Below are 13,094 nucleotides of genomic sequence, written 5' to 3' on the forward strand. Positions count from 1 at the left end.
TTGATGTGTCTGTACACCCTTTAGCCAAGTAAACCATATACAAACTCAATACTGTAGGATTAGAGCATTTTTTAGTATTCTGATCCTAATCCATAAACTGTAGCTAAGACTGATTGTGCTTAACATTGATGCTGCATTTTACCATCAGAGTGCAAGTGTGTCTAATTCTGACTGGAAGATGTGAGCTCTCTTGGCCAACTGAACAATCCTGAATCTCTCAAGGTTTAACCAGCTTATTTATTTTCTTTTCCTTGGATTTTGGTCTTTTGAAATTATTTATAATCCTGAGTTAGAATATATTTTCACTCATGTAAGCAAGACAAGACTTAATTTTATGAGATTTGTCAAAAGGTCCTGAGAAACTCGAATTTGTGTTGAATATTTTGTGCAGTCCTGTTGTTATTAACTGCTGCAGTGGTTGGCTTGAAAACTGTAGTATGGGAGGCAACTGTAGTATAACAGCTAGATCTAGAAAGCAATTCTTTTACCCTCAGGCAGGTGGTTGTTTGACCCAATATAGCTTCTTTAATCATTGAGCTACACAGCAGATCTGAGAAGGCTCCAGATGGAGACTGAACCTACGACCCCCTGACATAAAAACATCTATGATACCAATTACACCATCTGTTGGTCATAAAACCACATTCTCTATCTTTTCTTGGCTCATGTGTTATACAAAAGCTGAAGGGTGATATTTGGAGCTGTTTGAGTTTATCCATGCAATTTAATGCAGAACACATTTTTTTCACAGAGAGAGAGAACAAAGCACAATAGCACTAAAGTTCAATTTACATTCTCAGTCAGTGAAAACAAAAATGAAAATAAAAAACAGTTGTCTGAGTCATTATTTTTACCCAAACTATGGCTTCAATTGTAGTCTACGTACTACACATTGTGGTCTTTTCACAGTTCTTGTGATTTAAAAAAACCTAAAGAAAAACCTCTACCACCATTGTCCAAGTTTCTGAGGGCCCTGATTTGAAACAAGATTTTTAATTGTAAATAGGAAATTAAGGGAGGATTGAGGAATATGGAGATCACATTATTAGCCAATATGTGTCTAATACTATACTTAGGGATTTATGCTGGGTGGTAGTGTTTAGAAATTTGCATTATCTGAGTGTGGAGTACTGGAAAGCTGGAAATTTAACCAGTACCCACATACCACTCCACATACCCTCAGAATCCCACTGGATATAAGTTTTTCTGTCTGAACTTTCTGCTCAGCTCATCAAACTATTATTCTGAAATACTTAATAGACTTGGAAACGGCCTCTCAAGTTTTTTCCTTTTATCAGTGAAATAGTTAGCTCTAGGTGATTTATTGTGGCCATCAGAATAAGAAGCGAGGTACTGAAATACGAGGTGTTGTGTATTTGGGATAAAACTGATGGCATGGGTCCATCAAAGCAAGGAAATGAAAAGGAGTGTGTTACTGATGCGAAATGGTTAACTGTGATGAGGTAAGATTAACATCTTTAGGAATTTTGTGTTCATATAATATAAAAATTTAATTGTCTGTAGAGTTTGACTGGATTGTAGTTCTAGATAGTAATTGCTGCTTATGGAGACTATATCATCATTTTCCTGACTGCTTTTGCACATAATCTCTTGCAGCAAGAAAAGTTTGGATATCTTTCTTACCATATGGTGGTGTGTTGATAGGTAGTCAAAAAGAATAGAAAGCTATTGCCAGAAATACATGACCTATGCATTCTAGTATCACATCTGATGGATGGTTCTGTGCTTTGTGGTCAGTGAAGTCCCCACAACATTGCTCTTTAAGAAACTTAGTGTTCTAATACCATCATTTATCTGTCTAACACAAAAATAACTGTTTGCTATATTGCATCAGTAGTCTAGATACACAGTAGGCAGGAAAAATAATTCTTAAAAAAAATCCCCAAATTCCCACACCTGGCCAGTCCTTTTGTTATGGAAGCTGGCTTCCTATGATGAGAATGAAGTAGTGAATAAAGCACAGTTGACTTTACTGTTACTTCATTGTTGTTTTCTTAGTATTGCACCATTATTATTTTTTAATAAACCATCTTTTTCTTCAAGAAATAATAAATAATCCATAAAAATCGAACGGAAATAGTTGAGAACTGAAATTATTAAGTTTCTGTAGAATCTTTGCCATTGGTTTAACTGAGGAGAATATTTGAGTTTTCTCTTTTGAGTTATTCCTTTTGTGGATGTCTCCACAAAATAATAGGGATATATTACCATCTTAGCAAATAGAATTGCCTGTGTTGAAGCCAAAAATAATTGAAAAAGTAACAAAAGCACAATTCAGATCTATTTTTCATATGCCATCAAAATAATTGGGCATTCTGTCACCAGAACTTTTATCCTTGGGTAATACTAACATGTCCCTTTGAAGTTATTTTCATGATCTGTGGTAGAATCTATACTTGATGGTGACATGTAATGATATAAAATATAAATAATGATGATTGTCATCAGTTCAGACTCAACTTTGTTGTATTAATCTTCATAAACAAACTTTGATTCTTCAGTGTGTGTTTATGTCAGTGAAAAACACTTTTCTGGTGGTAGAATTTCGCATTTCAATGTGGCCACAGATTTTGTATTTTTTTAATATATTAATGATAAGACCCATCTCGCTATTTTTATAAAAAGTACCTTGGAAAGGATCTCAAAAGGCCCTGTAATCTGTTTTGAAGCAGAATCAGTAAATATCAGTAGCTGGAAGTAAAGTCTAATCTTAATCTGATTCTAGAATACTTCTGCTGAACACAGTTAATGAAATACTAATCGCACTGGATCCAGATCTGTCTGCCTAGGAACTTGTTATCATATTGCTGTCTACAGCAGACTAAGAAACATCTAAAAGAAAGATGACTTTGCCTCAGTTAAGAGTATCCTTTCTGCTTCCTAAGATTTTGGTAGTCTTAAATGTGAAAAACAACATTTTTATTAATCAAATCCTGCAGTACTGATCTCATTTCCTTTATTTAATATTACTATAAATAATGCAGAATTTATTTTAATATCTCAAATATCCTTCTTTGAGTTCTTTCCATGTTTGGAAACATTGTGTGCTGTATATTTAGGTGTTATTTTATGCTTCCACAATACTTTTTAACCCTCAATATGTTAAAATTGATGCAACTGAAGCTTGGCAGAGAAGACTTCACTACTTAAGCGGAAAAGGAAGGATTTTTTTTGTGTGTAGATGATGACCAGTCTTCTGAAGTACAGATTGAATGTCAAAGTGGTATGTGTTTTAATATCCTGATCAGAGATACAGGTTTTATTTCTGTTTTTGTTTTACACTTTCTGTAAAATGTTGATCAGTGTATCCATGGATTCTTTATCTCTAAAAAGAACTCAGCTTCTTTAATTTTGTCTTGCATATATTAATGTTTTCTTAAGACTGAAAACCTCTGGACCAAGAAGTTATATAGTATAAAATATTTATTGTGACACAGATTCTGTTTTCAAGTCCTGTGTCTGCTGTGTAATTTATAGTACATCTTTGGATCTCTTTTGGAAAGAACTGTTTCATCTGAACTCCTTCATAACTTCTGACAGACCTGTCTAAATATGAAATTAGACCAGTGTTGATAGTAAAACTTTAAATAAATTTCAATATGGCAGATTGTCGTGGTTTTGATTATCAGTGTATGAATTTTGGACAGAAGAGTCTCTCATAAGGTTTAAGAAGACCAAATAAAGGTAGGTAGAATAAAGCTGTTAGAACTACATTGTGTGAATGTCAATGTAAATACAGATTTCAAATAATGAAAAATTATCTGATAAACAGATATATATTGGAAACTATTTTGCTAATTGGCTGTGCATTTTTCCTCTAAGTTAAGTGCCATCAGATTGCATCAAGTATTCCTATATATGGTAGTTCTAAAAAATGTAAACTGCAATATTTAATCCCTTTGTTGGAAGGTATGCATGTTTTTGTTTATATAGAAGTTGGTTGTATTACTTTTGTTAGGCACGTCTGATTAAAATTTGCTAGGAAGATTGTAGAATAGTTCCCATGTGGATACTAAGTTTCTTTTTATAACATTTCAGATTTTATTGTTTCCATAAGTTTCCAACTTCATTCAAAAGTTTGTTTCAAGTCTTCCCAACAAATTTTAGTTATGATTGTTCAAATCTTCTTTGTAATACATTGCATAAGATTTTAAAGCAAATGCTGACAGCAGCAGTATTTATGCCCTGCATACCAAGCAGATACCACATGGTTTGAATAATGGGCACCCCTGCTGAGTGTGGATGAAATCAAAATCTTTCATAGTCATGTAAAATGCACTGATAGAAATCTGTCTTTAAATGTGTCTTCTTATTTAAAGATTAATTCTTTTAGAGTTTATCTTGACACTGATGCATGTATGTGATTCCCACAAATGCTAATGCAAACTGAAAAAGCTGTAGGCTTCAAGTTGTCCCAGAAGTCACCCCAAACTTATATACCACTAAATAAATAAAATAAATGCCATGGAGTTTGTTGTAGGTAACAGGAAGGCTAACTTTAAAGCCTTAAACATCACAGTTCTTTGGCTGTTATCAGTGCTAAAGACAGGAGTTTTTTGATTAGGCTTTGTCCCAAAATTCTTAACACAAATTGCTTGTTTTGTTTTGTTTAAAATATTGAAGTTGTAACTAAAACTAAACAAAAAAAGTTAAATTTCCAAGAGTAGCAATAACTCAGTCATATTGTACATGAGGAAAATATTTGTGTTTTGGCTAAATTTTTTTTTGTGGGAATTTATTGCCTGGGAATACAATAACAGAATTTAAAAAAATTCCACATATAAAAAGAAACTGATTGTAGAACTCTGCAGAACTCTGCAGAACTCTGTTTTAAGTTATCTTGTCCTTACTGCACTGTTAATGCCATCTTCTTTCTTTTGATTTAATGGCATTGTTTCCAAAGAATTAAAAAAAAAAAAAAAAAAAAAAAAAAAAAAAAAAAAGGAAAAATTTGGTTTAAGATACTGGTGGTTAGTTGCATTAGAATGTCTTGTAAGTTTCTTTATTTCAATAATATGCATGGTTTTATCAGTAGAAAACAATGTCCCTTGTACATCATTAATAAAATACCCAGTATATGGTCTGTGTGTGGTAGGAACTCAAGCTCTTGTCCACAAAGAAAGTTCCTCAATTAGGTTAATATCTGAGGAAAACTGTCAATTTCATATTCATCTCCACTAGCTGTAGTTCTGCTAAAAAATATTGAAGCTACACACACACACACACACACACACACACACACACACAGATTTAACAGTGGAAAATTTTTTTTCTTATTATTCCTTCCATCCAGATATATTTATTTAGTAGTTTTTATTTCTATTACTATGTGTGGCTCAGAAGCCCTCTGCTCCATTGGGGTTCTTTTCAGTATGAGCAGCCCTGTAAGTCACAAAAGAACAAAATCTTCCAATTCCTCTCTTACCCTTTCAAAAGTACATATATATATATATATATATATATATATATGCTGTCTTTCCCCACTTCCTGTTGGATTAAAAGCTGTGCAAGGGTAGAAATGCAGAGGTTAAATTGATCACCTTCATATGTTTTACGTTACATACTAGAGCAAACTTTCTGCCAAATCAGTCTACGCCTTCTTGTCTGACTTAGCTGCTATTAAATACCAAGTACTTCAGAACAAACCACAAGAGAACCAGTATCACCCTCCATTGTCTTTTGCTTTTCCTATTATCCACAACTTGCAGGCAACAGAAAAAGTGCTGTTCAGATTCTTCACATTTGTCTTTGGCATTCTCAGAGGGCTTCAGTTCAGAGTTGGAGATGAGCTGTCCTGTTTCTCCACTTGGTGTTTTTCTTAGGGGGGTTGATTCCCACACTGCTTGGTAGCTGCTGAGAACCTGAGAGAGGACAGTGGTGCACAGTGTCTAATTTTTGCTGGGCCAGCATTGCCTAATGTTAGCTGTTGCACAAGGCTGAGACTGGCACATGCTGGGGACTTCTAGATGAACTCTTCTCCACAAAAATTACACTGGTGTCTCAGAAACATCATCAAGTCTATGCAATAGCTCAGAGCATATGAGTCTAATTTAACTGTGCAATTTAATATAATTACAGATTTGTTGCAAGAAGTTGGCTGCTGCTGCTCTGGTAGGCTGGGAAAGAAGGAGATCAAGAAGTCCATCTGAAGGGCTTTCTGATAAGGCAGAGAGACACTTGTGTGGCACAGCTGCTGATGTGGGGCAAGTAAGATAAGCCTCTATCAAAATCTTTGATTCAGGAATTTCTGAACAACAGAAACCAAAGTAAGTTGTCTCGCCTGCTTGATCTTGGTCAAATCACAGCTGCTGGGGACAACAATAGTGAGTGAACTGATAATCCATCCTTGCCTGTTTGCTTAAAGTGGGAATGTTGACTGGTGCCAGATGAGGGGTACTGATCCCTGTGAGCAGAGCCTCAGATTAGGCAGAAATTCAGTTTCATAACTGGGACTCAGACCCCAAAATGTATTCTCACAAGTCCTGAAGTGAAATGCAACATGGTGTCATCAAAGTAGCAGACCATCTACAAAAATACTGATTCTATAATAAAAGGTGAAAAAATTTGGTGACTGAAATCCCTTTTCCTCTGCCTCTTGTGTATGGAGATAAGACCTTTGCACTCAGGAGAGTTATCTAATCTGCCCTTAAGTTGAGGCAATTGCCTATCTCCCTTGGTGGGTCAGGCTGAGTTTGCAATTAAATGTAAGACAAAACATGAATCATTTTTCTAACTATTACTTGTCTCCAGTCTTGTTGTGTCTCTTTTGTGAATGAAAGATGCAGAATATAAAAGGGATGATGATAAGATCATGAAGGCAAAATATATTTAGATAAGGTTTCTCTGCTTGTACACAGAAGAGATGGGACAATTAGATATTAAAAATTCACTTTAGAGAAAAACAGAGCAGTTCTAAAAGGGTGCCAGAAAAGGCACAAACTCCTTTTTGCAGTTGTGTAGCAATGAACTATTCAGATTGCCCCAATGCAATAAAAGGAATGAGAAGAGGTAGAGACACTCTTTAAGTAAACAGAAATAGTTCACTTTATTGTTTAGTTCTGGTAGATTTTTCTTGTAAACTCTTGTATATTTATGGGGCTGCTGCACAGACAAAAAGAAGGGAAAAATACTGTGTAGAAGGTAGTAACACTGCAAAATCAAACTGATTTGAGAGACAATTGCGGTACAATTCAACCTTGCAACTGGATATAATTTTTAAAGTAATTTTAGTTGTTAACACTATACTGCTTTTAATAGAAGTGAACCTCAATGATTCATGTGGGAGCTGGGAAGACAATTTTTTTTTGTTCCAGGTGACTGGCTTTGCAAATCTCTCTTAGGAGAAAAGTTGTCTTTAAAATGTTTAAAAGTGCAATCCAATGTAATCACATATGGTTTAGTGTACTTCAGTGCTAAGTCTTTATTGTCTATATTGTTAACTAGTTTTGTGTGTGTGTGTGAAGCAGTTTTATTCAAACTTGTAAATCTATTTGAGCCAAAGTCACCCTCACAGGTTCCTGTTCTTTAAGAATAATGTTCTGTGAATGCTGTAGAATGCATTATTAACTTATGGTATCCCAATATTTAATATTCATCAATATACTGAATGTTCTTTCCACATGCTTTGGAGTTCAGACTGTAGGTAAGAGAAGGGAAAAATGTGGCAGACTGTCTTCCTCTGGATTACAGACCAAAGGGAAAAACCTGGGGAATGTGTACTGAGAGCCAGCAGCACTCACCTGCTCCATGCATAGAACACAGCAGCACAGAAGGGATTGTAGTTGTATTCATGTTCCCATTACTGCTTGTGTGTTGTCTTTGGAGTTCTTCCTGTAGCTGCTCTTGCTCCCTTACGTGTGTGTGCAATATGTACCCCCAAGCCTGGGGGAGAAGAGGAAAGGTTAGATTTTACCACATGGCTGATCCCTACTGCAGGATTGTAGTGCGTTCAGCTTGCCTCTGCTAGACTGTTTGTTGTCTATCTGGGGGCTTTTTGGGACTCCAGAGGCAGAGGAATTGGAAGAAACTTCATGTCTATAACATAAGAAAAAATAAATTGTGATGACTACTTTTGGTTTCCTTACAAACTTTACCTCTTTCTCAATCCACCTGAGCCTCCGTGTTCCAATCCTGAAGACTGCCTGTTCTTTAGCTAAGGCTATCTTTAAAGAACCAAACAATAACAAAAAAACAGCAAAATGCCCCCAGACCCAGACCTGAATTAAAAAAACAAACAATCCTCATCTTTAATTCCCAGCTTTATAGTTCTTTATGAACTCTGCAAGTAACTTAGGGTATCAAGGTTGTATAGACAACTTTTTTTTCACTTTGCAGTCAGTCAAATACCTGATGGTTGGTGCTCCAACCTGACAGCCAGAACTTGCCTTGGAGTTTATATAAGTTAAATAGCTACAACTGTAATTGTTCACATGCTATTTGCAAAACTGTTGCATGACATGGGATACCTGACATAAACAACTAAAATAAATACACATAAATAATTCTGTCAACCAAAAAGCTGATAATGGAAACTGCATAAAAAAGAACTTCAGTTTTCTTTTTTTGAGCATCAGACTAAATGCCAAGATCAGTCTGTAGTGTAATCATAACAATTTCAAGGAGTATTTGAGTCCTAAATTAAATTAAATCAGACATTCATGTTCTTGTTTAATTTACATAGTGGAAACCTAAACCTGAGTCCTTATTCAGATCTTTATCTTCAATAACTTATTCTGTAATAGTTTCACTTGTCAGAATAATGGATACAGAAGAGAGATGCAGCTTTTTCCCCTTTTAGTTTTATGACTAGAGAGGTTTGAGGGTGCATCTGTCTGAAGACACTGCAGGATGCTCAAACCATTGAGTGAGTGTGATTTTGCAAGTTAGGACAATTGGATCTGGTTTTGGGAGTGTTGTCAGCATCTCAACTTATGAAACAAATGAAACACTTTATTGTTTCCTGTGGTTCTAGGCATGAGAAATATCCTTTGTGATCATCCTTTAATAAGAGTTGATGATACAAATGCTTGCAGATTTGTTTATTCAGTGGTGGGCTGGCTCCTGTAGCATTACTAGTTGACATGTTTGTGTGTGTTGACCTGGAAACAAATGCAAGGAGATGGCTCCTGAGCCTGTGTAGAAATGGGTTTACCTTCTGGAGGTAAAATAATTCCTTCAAAATATTTATTGTGTCTATTTTAATACACACACAAACACACATATATCTCTCAAAATCATGTATATTTAAAGCATAAGAAGGACTGGTCTAAAAGTGTGGATCAAAGCCTGATTTTTTTTTTTTTTTTTTTTTTGGTAGGAAAAGATTTTCTAATGAGTGTTTTTAACCTGTGTTTTATTTTAATACTTACAAGATTTGGTTCATTAAAAAACCCCCAACAAAAGAACAAACCACAGAAATGTGCAGGTGGACTGTAAAAATGCAGTTCTTTACTTGAATAGCTGCTCCAAACTATTTTCTTTTTGTTCAGTGTTTCACTAAATGCAACATTTATCAGGCGACCAACAGTCTCATTGCATTCCTACACTATGCTTAGTGTCTGAGCAATCCAGCTGGGCTTCCCACTTCCATCCCAAACTCTCCAGTTTGTTTGCATACAATGGCAGAGCTCCAGTAAGCGGAGTAGAATGCGTCCCACTCTTCTGCAGAGTGTTTTGTGAGCAAGTCACTCCCTGAGGACCTAGATGTTGAGAAAGGTTAAGAGCCCAGCTCTCTGTGGTATTTGCTGGGCCAATACATAACACAATACATAGCACAATCACCTCAGTTTTCTTCCAGAATGTGCTCCTCAGAAAACAGTGATTAAAATTGTATGGGTGATTAGAATCAGGCGTGGTTTGTCAAGAGTCTCAAGCATTGTGGCAGGAAAGTTTCTGGATCTCTGTGGAAGTGATCATCCCCGGTTGCTGTGGCTGGGGCAGTTCTGAACGTGTATAACTGACCACACAAAGAATGTTTAGACCTAACAGGATTCAGCTAAGAATGAATGTTCAAGAGCAGACAGGTGCATTTTTGCATTACACCTTTGGACTTTGGTGTCTGAATCCTATGCCCAAATCTTTTTTCAATAGTGGGAATCTGTATGATATACTTTAATGCTGGAGAAGAAAGCCCAAGAGATGATCCTGAAAATGCGAAAAATATACCTAATGTTTTCTGTTCTGCTTTCATTACAAGAATAGAAGGATCAGGTGGGGAATTAATTTTTTTGCTAAAGATAGTGTACCAATTAAAACTTATCTAAGCTTGCAGGATGGCTATAGACAACTAAGACCTTCAAGCTGGAACCACATTTAATCTTACATTTTCTTTGGAGTCACTTTTTAAATATTTATTATGAAAGCAGACAAAAATGGCATAGGAAATCCACCCAAATTCTGTCAGTGATTCCCAAGGAAGTTCATGCTGAATTCCACTTTGCCCGTTGCTCTTAAGTGCTCCTGTCAGGCACATACCATATGGTCGTGCAAACAAATACGTGCACAGCTTTTTCTTTCTCAAACAGTGACAAAACAGTTTGAGACCATATGCTGCACAACACAAGTGATCTCTAATGTCTTATGTGAACTGGGGGAACCAGCTCCGAATGTGCAGTTGTTCCATTGCTGTGCAGGTTTTTCTACAATACAGAGTAAGAATTTGTTACTGTGGTTTCTTCACTGTAGTGACTTTACTTGCAACGTGGAATATGAAGAGCCGTTTTTGTGATTAGTGAAAAAATAATTTGTGGGGCTGAAGCTGACTTAAATTCTCAGTAGCTAACTTGGCCTAGCCATTTAACCTTCATGACACAACCAGTTTCCCCTCCCAAGTCAGAAAAATTATTCACAGCCAAGGTTTCTATCAAATGCTAATTTCTGCCCAAATGCAAACAGTTATTTTGCAAGATCTTTGGAAGCAAAAGAAAAAAAAACCCAAAATATTTATTGGGATGATTATGCAAAATGTAGACTAATTCATGCATACATTTTTATTTCCTGTTAAGGAAGGCAAGTAACACAGTGGTACAATCATAAATTTCAGAGGAACATAGAGTTTGAACTCGTAATACTTTAAGCAGGTAACTGTTGCCATTCTTAACCACCTGAACTTTGTTTTAAGTCATAGCACTGTCTCTGTTTTAGTTTCTTGGGGACACTTCTTCACACTGATTTTCTTTATCAATGTGCAACCAAAGTTTTTTTGTTGATGCAGAGCTAAGAGGTGTTCTTAATAAAAGAAGGTGCAGAAGGAATTGATCTTGATGAGTTGTGCTACAAAAAAGGGGGAGCAGTGTGTGAGGTCAGAATTTTGATGCAGGTCTCTGCTATTAGTTATTCACTGGAAAGGACACAGAAAGAGGGAAGTAGATTTTTAACACATCATAGTATACCTATAATTGTCAAGGTGCTGTAAATCAGTCCTTTCACCACAGAAAGGAAATTAAAAGTGCTCTAGTAGAGCAAGCATCTCCAGCACTATATCAAGCTCAAGTCACCAGAAAGATTAAATCAGACTCCCAAAATTTTGGAGGAATGAGGGGATATTCAGCGTGGCACAAAAAAAGGATTAGGGTGGTCAGGGAACTCATAACTGATGATTTCAAAGGAAATGAAAAGATTTAGGTTTTTTTAGTGTAGCAACATAAAGACTGAGGTGTGAATCTGTCATTTTAAGTCATAGAGAGTAGAAATGTGAAGGGTAGTAGTGGCACAAAAGAGAAGGAATATAAATTGATCTGAATACATATAGTCTGGAAATTATGAGCATGTTCCTAACTATCAAAGGGGCAAAGTCTGGAGCAGCCTTTAATCCAAGGAATGGAGTTTATAAAAAGGATCATCATTACTTTTACCTTAGGTTTCATATGTTTATGAAAGGGATTTTAAAATGTGTTGTTGTGATAGCAAGGGGCTGCCTACATTCCTGCCAAAGAGGGATCAGGACCTCCCTTTGTCATTCTTAGGTGCCAGAAGAATTTTCAAGATGGAACTGAAAACTTGAGAGGAACAGGGTGGAAAAGGAGGAAGAATGGATATGTTATAAAGTTTTCCTTTGTTTGCATTAAGAAGTAAATTTAATGGAAAATTAATTTCACTAAAATTATTATGAATTTAGAGCTTGATTTGGAGAAGAACTTAAAGGGATTTGTATGTATTCAGCATTTCTCAGCATCAGACCTTCAGAAATGAAATCTAAAACAACAGAAATGTATTTGCAGATACATTGTTGAACTATAACTTTTAAAATGCAGCAAATAAATGGCTGAACTGTATTCTTGGAGCTTATATGAGGTAGTTAAAAGAAGCTTGCTGACAGTTCTGCTTTATCTTCGAATACTGATTTCTTTGAACTCAAACCAAACCAACTCCTTCCTCCCTCCCCCCTCCAAAAAAATTAGTTCGAAAAGCTTACTTAAATTATGCTCAAAATGCTCTTATTTCTGTAAATAATAGCAAATAACTTGGAAATATTTCGAAACTTTACTGGCAGCAGAACATTTTCTGCCTGCTGAAGATAGGAAGCGAACTTTACTTTTGACACCTTCTCGTGAGAGAACGGCAGAGCACAAAGAAGATCCCAGCCGTGGTGGCTCTTGCCTCTCGGAGTACGTGCTGCGGGGCTGACGGCCCCGAGCGTTTGGGGGTCAGGAGAAACTATGTTCAATCAATCGCTTTTAACGCTGCAGGGCTGCAAAAACTCTTCAGTTGTGCAGCCAGAGGGAAGAAGGCTAAGGAGAAGAGCTGTAGCGGTTTTGGCCGGCGTGCCCTTCTCCCGCTTCTTTTTGTTTTATTGGGGATTTTTGTGAGGAAGGCTGCAGGCTCCTGAGGCTTCTGGGAGCAGGACTCGCCTTTCAGAGGGGGCCCAAGTCCTGCGGGCCCCTGGCTACCGTCGAGTGCGGAGGGAGCACAGTGCGCGGTCCCCACCGGGGCCGGAGGCCGCCCCCGGCAGAGGGTGCCGCAGCGAAGGGACCGTCCTCGTCCTGTCCGCCCCTCGGCGCCGCTCCCCTCCCCTGTGCCGGGTCCCGGGTGACGTTCGGATGCTGGGGAAGGAGGAGGCGGAGGAGGAGGGGAAA

This window comes from Oenanthe melanoleuca, chromosome Z, assembly GCF_029582105.1.
Source record: "Oenanthe melanoleuca isolate GR-GAL-2019-014 chromosome Z, OMel1.0, whole genome shotgun sequence".
NCBI classification, from domain to species: domain Eukaryota; kingdom Metazoa; phylum Chordata; class Aves; order Passeriformes; family Muscicapidae; genus Oenanthe; species Oenanthe melanoleuca.